The sequence below is a fragment of the Cupressus sempervirens genome, chromosome 5, assembly GCF_028749045.1.
Source record: "Cupressus sempervirens isolate cs-2001-9-10 chromosome 5, ASM2874904v1, whole genome shotgun sequence".
In the NCBI taxonomy this organism is placed as follows: domain Eukaryota; kingdom Viridiplantae; phylum Streptophyta; class Pinopsida; order Cupressales; family Cupressaceae; genus Cupressus; species Cupressus sempervirens.
Window position 1 is genome coordinate 772,727,474 of NC_143122.1, and position 9,857 is coordinate 772,737,330.

A 9,857-nucleotide genomic window follows, 5' to 3' on the forward strand; every position below is an offset into this window, starting at 1 on the left:
TCAAAGATTCTAAATATAGCATAGTTGTCAGCATAGACTTAGTTTCAACAATCACTGCAATTCACACAATTCATGCTATTCGGTGATTCGATTCAAGTCAAACGATTTTTTTTGAATTGGTGAATGATATCAGTGATAAAGGGTTTATGAAATAAGTTACTAAATTTCAAAGGTTTTTTAAATTCGCTGATTCATGGCCAATTCGGTTGGGATTCATGGCCAATTCATGATTGTCGATCTGATTTCGATTCTTGTTACTTTACTTAATAGTAACAAGGAGTAAAAATAGTGTCAAATCAAATAATATATCTAAAGATAACAAAATACACAGTATTAAGAATTATTTAAGTTGAAAAATCTATAAACAAAATATAGATCTTAAAGTTAAATTTCTTCCATTAATAATTTTGAAACATTTTAAATGAGTAATAGTCTTGTCAATGTTAAAAACTACGACTCTCCACATTACTTAATCATGCAATTGAAACATTTATCTTTCTTAAAATATAGAAGTGTTGGCTGCCCGCTAGGCTAGGGCTCTTTCCCTAGCCTATAATTGTTGTTTGATCTTTACTGATTTTTTTCCTTGTTCTATTTGGATTGCTGACTGCTAGACATAGTTTGCGTGGGTGATTTTGGAAATCTTTTGTAGTCAATTTTGGATTGAGGATTTTATTGTTTGCATGGCAGGGCCTGGGATTTCTTCTGTGTTGGTGAAAACAGATGGTTCTTCTCCAACTGTGCATGCAATGAGATCTAAATCATTTTATTCAAGGAGAGCTCCAAGTTGAAAAAAGTTAATGGTTGTTTTCCACGTAGCCATGATCACCTTGTTCTGGTTATTCCTCTAGCGGCTGTAATGGAGGACATTGAATATTAGACTAAGCATGCTTTGATATGCAAATTTCTTGGAATCCGGATTTCCCTATCCGCTCTTCAGGCATGGATCTACCGCTCATGGCAGGTGGAAGGTGATATGGAGATTATGTTGGAAGGGAATAGTTATTTTTTTGTTGTATTCTCTTGCATGTCTGATCATGATCGTGTTTTTGAAGGAGGCCCTTATTTCTACAATCATGTGGGGTTATTTGTCAAAGCCTAGCATTCATGATTTAATTCTGCTGAGGATCTCCCTTCAACAGTGCCAGTTTGGGTTTGCTTGCCTCACCTTCCCCTGAAATTTTGGCATGAAGACATCCTCTGAAAAATTGCTACTTTGGTGGAAAAGCTGACTGCGATTGCACATCAATCCCTTGATAAAAAGGTTATTTCTTATGCTAGAATTTGTGTTGAAATTAATTTGAATAACCCATTACCAGATTCTTTGGAAATTTGTCTTGGGGCTTCTTCCTGGGTGTAGCAATTAGATTATGAATCCCTCCCTTTCTGCTATCGAATTTGTCATGAGTATGGTCATTTACAGCGTCAGTGCCCCTGTAACTTGACTTCCAAAGGAGTGGATGGTTCTATAGCTGGCAATGCTGGTGGTTTGGCAGATACTATAGGGAAAGGACAATCTCAGATAGCTAATACTACCAAGGGGTCGAATCCACAAGATGCTACAGGTAAGGGTAAGGCTCAAATGCAAGATAAGGATTGATTTACCCCTGCTCGCTCATGAGCTAAGGAGCATGGTCAAAAGAGCCCTTTGAAAGAAAGATTATCTTATTCAGGTTTTAATCACTTTGAGGTGCTAGATAGTATGCTTCTAGAGGAGGGTATTCCTCCTCCTATCTCTTCTGATCTAGTTTGCCTAGATGAGGGATTTGTTCCTAATGACACTTGTGGTGCACCCCAAGTTGTGGTATATCAGAACTGTGAGGTCCTTGTAGCTCCTATGTCAGAGGCTCTAGTGACACTTGTGGTGTTGGACGATAATGATGTTGTTCTGGCTAACTTGATTAAGGATGTGCTACCATCAAGTAAGGGCAAGGGATCTCCTCTCCCTTTGGGGTTGATGCCTAAACCCTTTAAGTTAGGTTCTTTTACTCCCCCTCTAAGGAGTGGGCACAAAACAGACCAAGAGAAGATTAAACTCATAGGAGATATATTGATTGAGTCTAGGTTAGTGAAACCTTTGGATGCTCATTTTCCCAATTCTACCCAATGAGGATTATTCTCTCATGGAATGTTAGGGGGTTGAATAGCATACTTGAAAAAAGGCTATTCAGAACTTGGTGGTTGACCACAGTCCCCATGTGTTTTGTATCCAAGAGAATAAGCTCTCTATGGAGTCTATGGTCCAACATGCCTCTAGTATTTGGTCTTGTGGCCAATGCTAGTGTGTTGGGGCAATAGGTAGTGCTGGTGGTTTAGCTATATTTTGGGATCCACAGAAAATTTCTCCCCTTGGTTGGCTGTCTTCTCGCTCAGCTCTCTCTATGGTAGCTTCTGCTTTAGACTTAGGAGAGGTAATCATGGTTACTAATGTGTATGCGCTTGTTGATCTTGTGGGAAAGGAGGAACTTTGGAGCCATATTCAATATGTTAGAAATTGTCACCCTTATCATCCTTGGGTGTTAGTAGGGGACTTCAATTTAGTTTTAAGTCTGGAGGAGAAGCAAGGTGGTTTAGCTAGACTAGGGCCTTCCTCTGCTCTTCTTTGGCAACACATATCTCTTTTGCATCTCTCTAATGTTAAGCTTTCTAATGGTCTCTATACTTGGAATAATTGAAGGACTAGAGTTGATGCTATCTTAGAACATCTAGACAAATTTCTTGTTTCTTGCTTCTGGATTAGTGGCACCCTTACTCTCTCTTTGGAAATCCTTGATTGGAGGGGTTTTGATCATTGGCCAATCAATTTTTTGGTTGTTGGAGCTTGTGTTCCAAAGAATCCTCCTTTTAAGTTCTAGTTGATGTGGCTTCGTGACTCCTCTCTTCGTGATTTTGTTTTATGTTGGTGGAAAGATGGTGCTCCTGCATATGGTACTGCAATGTTCTCATTTCTTAAAAGGCTTCAATATGTTAAAAGGTAGCTCAGGATATGGAATAGACAATGTTTTGGGAACCTTCACTTTATGAAGAGACTTGCTCAAGAAGATCTTGATGTCATCACAAGGGAGATTAGAGATCGAGGTTTCTCAGAGGATCTTGGAAGGGTTGAATTCTTTGCTTCTAGAGCTTTAGAAGAATGAGAACTTCAAGAGGAAATTTGTTGGAAGCAAAAGGCTAGAGTTGATTGGCTCCAGGAAGGCAATCGAAACATTGCCTTTTTCCATAAAATAGTGCAATCTCATCAGAATTAGAGCAATATCTCTTCTTTGGTTAATTCTCAAGGTATCCAACTGAATTCCTTGCCGTCTTTGTTCCAGGAGGCTACTCAGTACTTTTCTACCCTCTTCTCTAAGGACTCTTCTCCTGTTGATAATGAAGAAAATATTATTTTGTCTTGTATTCCTTCCCTTATCACTCAGGAAATGAATGATTATCTCATGCATCCAATATCTTTGGAAGAGATGGAGGAGGTGGTCTTTGGCATGCCTAAGGGGAAGGCTCCTAGTCTTGATGGCTTTCCAGTTGAGTTCTTTTAGGAATTTTGGGACATCATTAATCATGATTTGTTGGAGGTGGTTAAGGAATCCTATTCTAGCAAGTAGATGCTTTGGGCTTTGAATTCTACATTCTTGACTCTTATTCCTAAGAGAGAAGGTGCTAATCAATTGGAGTTTTTTAGACCAATTGCCTTACGTAATGTGGTTTACAAAGTTATTACTAAGTTGATTGCTAAGAGAACTAAAAAGTGGCTTCCCATTATTATATCAGAAGAACAAGGTGGTTTTGTTGCTAGAAGACAAATTTTGGATGGGGTGGTTATTGCTACTGAGGCTATTCACTCTATGGCTACTTCAAGGGAGAGAGCTATGTTTATTAAGCTGGATATGGCTAAAGCATATGATAGAATTAAATGGATCTTTCTAAGGTGTTTTCTTCTTTCTTTTGGATTTAGCTCCGACTGGGTGAGTTGGACTATGAGTTGTGTTACTTCTGCCTCCTTCTCTATTCTTATTAATGGTCAACCTTCTCAGCTATTTGTTGCCTCTAAAGGCCTCTTCTAGGGTGATCCTTTCTCCCAATATGTATTCATCATCATGGCCAAAGGCTTGGGTAGATTCATTAAGTATCAAGTGTCCCAGAATTCTATTCAAGGGTGGCGGTGGGGTAATGGCTTACCCTCTCTTTCCCATCTTCAATTTTTTGATGATTTTGCTCTTGTGGGTCTTGCTATGATCAAGGAAGCTAAAGCCTTTCGACATACCTCGAACATTTATTTAGCAACTTCAGGCCAGAAAGTTAATGAGTACAAATCTTTCATTTAATTTTTTAACACTCCTAATCCTATTTAACAGAGGATTGTTTGTATCCTGCAGTTTCGGATTGGGTCACTTCCTCTGACTTATCTTTGCATTCCTATTGTTGTTTCATTGGACTCATAGATGGCTTTCTATTGCTTCCTAGGTTACTCTTCTTCAATTTGTTATCCAAGCTCTTCCTACTTATAGAAGCATGGTTCAGGCTGCTCATGTTTACTTTCTCAAGGAGTTTGATGCTCTTTCTAAGCAATTCCTTTGGTGTGGTAATTTGCATAGTACTAAATGGAGCTTGATTAGTTAAGCAACTATTTGTAGGCCTAAAAAGGAAGGTGGTCTTGGTCTTCGATCAACTCTCTTGAGTAGTCAAGCATTGGCTGCTAAACTATATTAGTGATGGTGCTCTGACAACATCAACTTTGGGCTCATATTATCACTCATAAATATTTTCATGGTATTGATCCTTGCTCTGTTTCTGCACTTCCTCTTGAAGGTCATGGCTAAATGGTCTAGCATAATTTGAAGACAGGTGTGGTGTTAGTCAAGAGGGGTCTATTTTGGATATGTAAAGGAGGTTCTAAGGCTTTGTTTTGGTCTGATGCTTGGGATGGATTCCCTTCCATTTTATCCATGTACCCTCATCTTCAGTCTCTTTTTGACTCTTTTCATGCTACTGGATGGGATAAAGTGGCTCATTACAAGACTCCTTATCAATTGGGACCTGTTGTTGGTTACAATTGAAAGCATTCTTCTGATTGGCCTCCTGGAGGCACAGACATGGATTATCAGGTGCTTTCTCAGATTCTAGCCTCTAGAGAGTGTTCCTCTTTGCTAGGTACATATGTTTTGGCTTGGGGAGGTACCTTGTCTGGTAAATATCATGTCTTTGCTAGGTATCAGGAGATAACCAAAAAATTATTTGGGGATGTTGAGGTCCCTTGGTGGAAGCAAGTTTGGAATAAAGTTTCTTGTTCCAAGTGCAATTATTTCATGTGGGTAGTGGCTCACAACCACTTTCTTACATGGGATAATCTTTGTAAACATGGATTTTAGGGCCCCTCTTATTGTGTTTTGTGTGGTAATGGGAAGGAGTCTATCTCCCATTTGTTCTTCCATTGCTCCTATTCAACTTATCTATGGCATCTTTGGTGGAGTTCTTGGGGTTGCTCTTGTAGGCATGCTTCCTCTTTGCCTGAGTTCTGGGCCTGCTTGGGTAGTGCTCCCTCCAAGTCTTCTCCTCTCCATGTTGCTTGTATTGCTGCCCCATCATTCCTGCTTTGGCATATCTGGTTGGAGAAGAATCATCGAATATTCCAAGATGTTCAGCTTGGTGTTTTGCATCTTTGGTGGAAGATCTCACATTCTCTTTAGGAAACTATTCAAGTGAAGTGTGAGCTAGATGGGGGTATGGATCTGGTTGATCTTGCTATATGCAATTACCTCAATTTTCATCTTCAGGATGGGGTTGTAGCTCAAAGGTTTCCTTTCGTGTCTAGGTAGCTTCAACATCAGAGGAAAGGTTAGGTAAATCAGGATGGGTAGTGGACTCCTCCTCCCTGTGGAGTTCTGAAAATTAACACTAATGGTTCTTCCTGAGGGAATCTAGGCCCTGTTGGTATTAGGAGAGTGGTTCATTGTAGTTTTGGTGATGTTAAATTCTTTTTTCTTAGTTCATAAGGATGATTACACTAACAATCTCATGGAAACTCAAGCTATTTTATATGGTATGGAATAGTTTTGTTTGCGGGGATGGAGTTAGATTATCTGTGAGTCTAATTCCCAAGTGGTGGTGAACTTTCTTTCCTCGCAGGAGCTTGATGATGTAAGTTGGCAGCTGACCACTATTATGAATCATATTATACTCTTCTCTACCTCTTTTTAGTTCATTAGGTTCACTTATATTCCTCATGAATGGAACAGAGCTATTAATTGTTTAGCCAAATGGGCTTCTAGTCATGATCCGGGTTGGAATAATATGGATAGGTGGAAACTTTCCTTTGAGATGGTGCAAGAATTTGATGATCTTGTTGCTCAGGATCCAGCTCCTTGTTGAGCTCTCTTTGTTGTATTCCTTTTTTTCTTAATAAATTTTTACCCCTCTTTTTCCAAAATCATGCAATTCATTACATTAGTGATCTCTGAACACTTACTTAAACTAAAAATCCAAAAATACCCATGAGAAAAAAATCTCATCAAATTGTAAGTGTATATCATTTTCCTTCCTGACCTCTGTCTTAACCATATTGAACAGATTCAAATCATGAAAGTAATGACTTAATTTTGACAAATTTAATCATCTTCTTCTTCCCTTCAAGTTTCCCAAAAATAAAATTCTCCATATACTCTACACGAATGAATCTTCTATATTGATAGGGATGCATCTCATCTATGAGCTCAAGAACAGGGCCGATGTTTGCTTCAATACTTGGACCATAAAACATAGCAATGCAAATTCAATTCTTGTCAATGTTTGTGACTGCTCTATGCTTAGAGCTCTTGTATATTCCATTGCTTAGTACCTAAAAAACACACAAAAGGAAAAATTTACATTTGATATGAATCTACTATTATCAAACATTAGTCCCCATTAATTAAACCCAAATGATAAATCAATATTGTAGAGGGAAGCCTTTTGTAATCTTGAATACATGAAACCTCAAAATTATCCACCCATGGAAACATTCTTGAAAATAAGTTAACATAAATTGATGGTTCCTACAGGTTGTTTTGGTCCAAAGTTTGTTAAAACACATCTTGATTACCTCAAGCATGTTCCCAGTATTGATAACTAGAGCATCAGGGGTGGGTTGAATAGGAATCCATTGACCATCTTGCAGATTTGTAGTCCAACTATTTCATCGTCCTACAGAGAAACTGTCAAAGCATATTCATCTGAATGAGAGCTTAACCCTAAATCAGATGTGGTCTTGGGCAGGGTGGGTATTAATTCATTTACATCCTTTGTATTATTTTCCCACACACATTAATGAAACAATCTGGTTTCAGCCCAGCATTCTCTGATAAGAGGCAAAAAACTACATTGTCCAACTTTTGAGTTTCAAAAGCGTATTGATCCACGGTTTCTCTGTAACAAATGGTTGGTGCAATTAGATTGAAAATTAAAATTTGATGGAAGTTAGAAGGATAGAAATTTGAAGTAGATATGCTTCAAATATCTATGGAAAAGTGAAAAGAGAAAATAATATGTCACAAATACTTGGGTACCTAAAATCTACTGGCCCTTTTGGCCAGAAATCCATTTTTCTATTTTGCGGAGGTAGAGTAGTCAAGGATATGATATCTGCCCAATCTAGTATTTGGTCATCTGAGCCTACAAAGGCATGGAAAAGCCTTCTAACTCTTGCATTTTGTATTTGAGTTTTTCTTCTAGAGGTAGTTGAATGAGTTCCCTAACGATTTCCTTCATTATTTCCATCAAAGACAAAGGAACTCCATGATTCACAACCTGACAATATAGAGGAATAGATACTATCTTAGTAAAATAAAAAAAAATAGGAGAACAAAGATGATTTGGTGACTGGAATCCACTAGAGAGTAATTCCTCATCACATAGATAAATGACCATATCCTGCAACAACAATAATCTAAGAAAGCAAAGTTTTTGCTTAATCCTGAATCCTAGCCTTGAGAAGATCGGCCATTTAAACTACAAGATCCTCTTTTCAAATTGTCAAAAATTCCTAATACACAAAAAAAAATCTTTTAAAGAAATTATTACTCATGTAGATAATCAATTTGAATGTACACACTTGAAAAAATCCCTATTGCTGGCATGCAATACCAAGTTTCTTCAATTCCTTTTACCTATAGAGATCATTAGAATCACTCAAAAACATGGCAATATCAAATATGGGGATGTCTATTTGAGGAGGAAATCCATTTGGGCACTCTTCCTTTGGTCTAATATACCTTTTTGGGAGGCTTTGAAGATTTTGTGATGCTAATTCCTGAACAATAGGAATTGAAAACCTCTTTGAAGTTCCATCAAAGGGATTATATGCCAAGGCAGAATTAAACATGATGGTGTTCTTAATCTAAAAAAGTCACTGACATGCTCCTACATTTATTAACTCTTCTCACTCTCAGAAACAGAAGCCAAATGTCCATATATACTAGATTATAAACAAAGATATTTGATAATTCTCTAAAATTTTGTATTCATATATATTCTCACAAACAAAGGTAAAAAATTGTAGAAAATTCTATGTCTATATATATTCTCATAAACAATTATATTTGATAATTATAGAAATTTGTATGTCCATATATACTCTTATAAACAAAGTTATTTGATAGTTGTGGAAAATTCTATATGCACAACTATTTGTTTTGGGGGAATTCTATTTAGTTAAACTATTTGATGATTTTGGAAAATTATATCCAATATTTTTGAAGTATTAGATAGTAGCCAAAAGGATGGGGGGCTGACCTCAAAGTACAAAAGGGAAGAAAAGTCAGTCAAAGGTTACCTCTTTGTCATCTATCTGATACCAACTTTAAACTTCAAAAAATATATAATTTCTAGAACCAAATCAATAATACCATCAGTCCTTAAACTTGTAAAAAGAAAAAAACTAAAAAACAGTCCAACAACACTCAAACAAATTGTTGCTATCAGTCCCACATATCGACATAAACATATAATGTAAAACCCCATAAGGTATTTTGTTCATAGTAACCAACAACATAACAATAATCAAAAAAAAAAAAAAAAGACCTAGGGCTAGGTACCCTCATTTCTAGGATCCTCATCCTTATTCTCTTTAGGTGCGTCCTTGTTCATGTCCTCCCCCTCTACCTTGACAGGTTTGTCGAGGAGAATCTTCAACTAGTCCTCTAATAGGAACCCATAAATGGATCAAGTTGTCTTGCTCTCCTTACCAAAATCATTCTCATCCTTGTTCACTTGCAAAAAGTAAAGTGTGATGGCCACATAATACATGACTTTGGAGGAGAATTCCACTTGAGTGTCAAATTTTTGGTAGATACCAATGTGATTATTTGTTTGATCCCTCATTGACTACTCTAGCCTATCTAGTCTAGCCTTGTTGTGGCTCTATCCATGGATATGCTTGTCCTTTCTCCCCACCTTTAGGACTATCTTTTCTAGGGGAGATGATGTCTTCCCCCCATGCTTCTAGTCAAGGTAGCTTCAAGGGTGTTAGAACTGTGAGAGGGGCTAAAGGGATTGGGGACATGCTTCATGTCTTGGGGTAGTCTCTTCCTTTTTGTAGGTTTATCATCATTTTTGGTAGATTCAAAGTTGGAATCATGCTTTGGAGGGTGAGGGAGAGGCACGGGGGTGGGGGGGAGAGGGAGGGGCGGGGAACTTGAGCTTTTCCAGCTGGAGGCATTTGCTAGTTCTCTTGCAGCTAGAGGCATTTGCTAGTTCTCTTGACACCTTACTTACTCTTCCTAGAATTTTTATGAGAATCAATGGGGCTAATTTTAACCTCAAGGCCATGGGTTTTCTTGGTTTTTTTGTGGTTGGGACTAGAGCCAGGGTCCAATGGGACTTGGAGGTGA

The 9,857-nt window shown here is 37.8% G+C and overlaps 1 pseudogene; it reads right to left on the reverse strand.

Annotated features, from left to right (window-relative positions):
• Positions 1 to 6,568: 6,568 nt before the first annotated feature.
• Positions 6,569 to 8,350, reverse strand: LOC149558207 (protein LATERAL BRANCHING OXIDOREDUCTASE 1-like; annotated as a pseudogene).
• Positions 8,351 to 9,857: the final 1,507 nt, after the last annotated feature.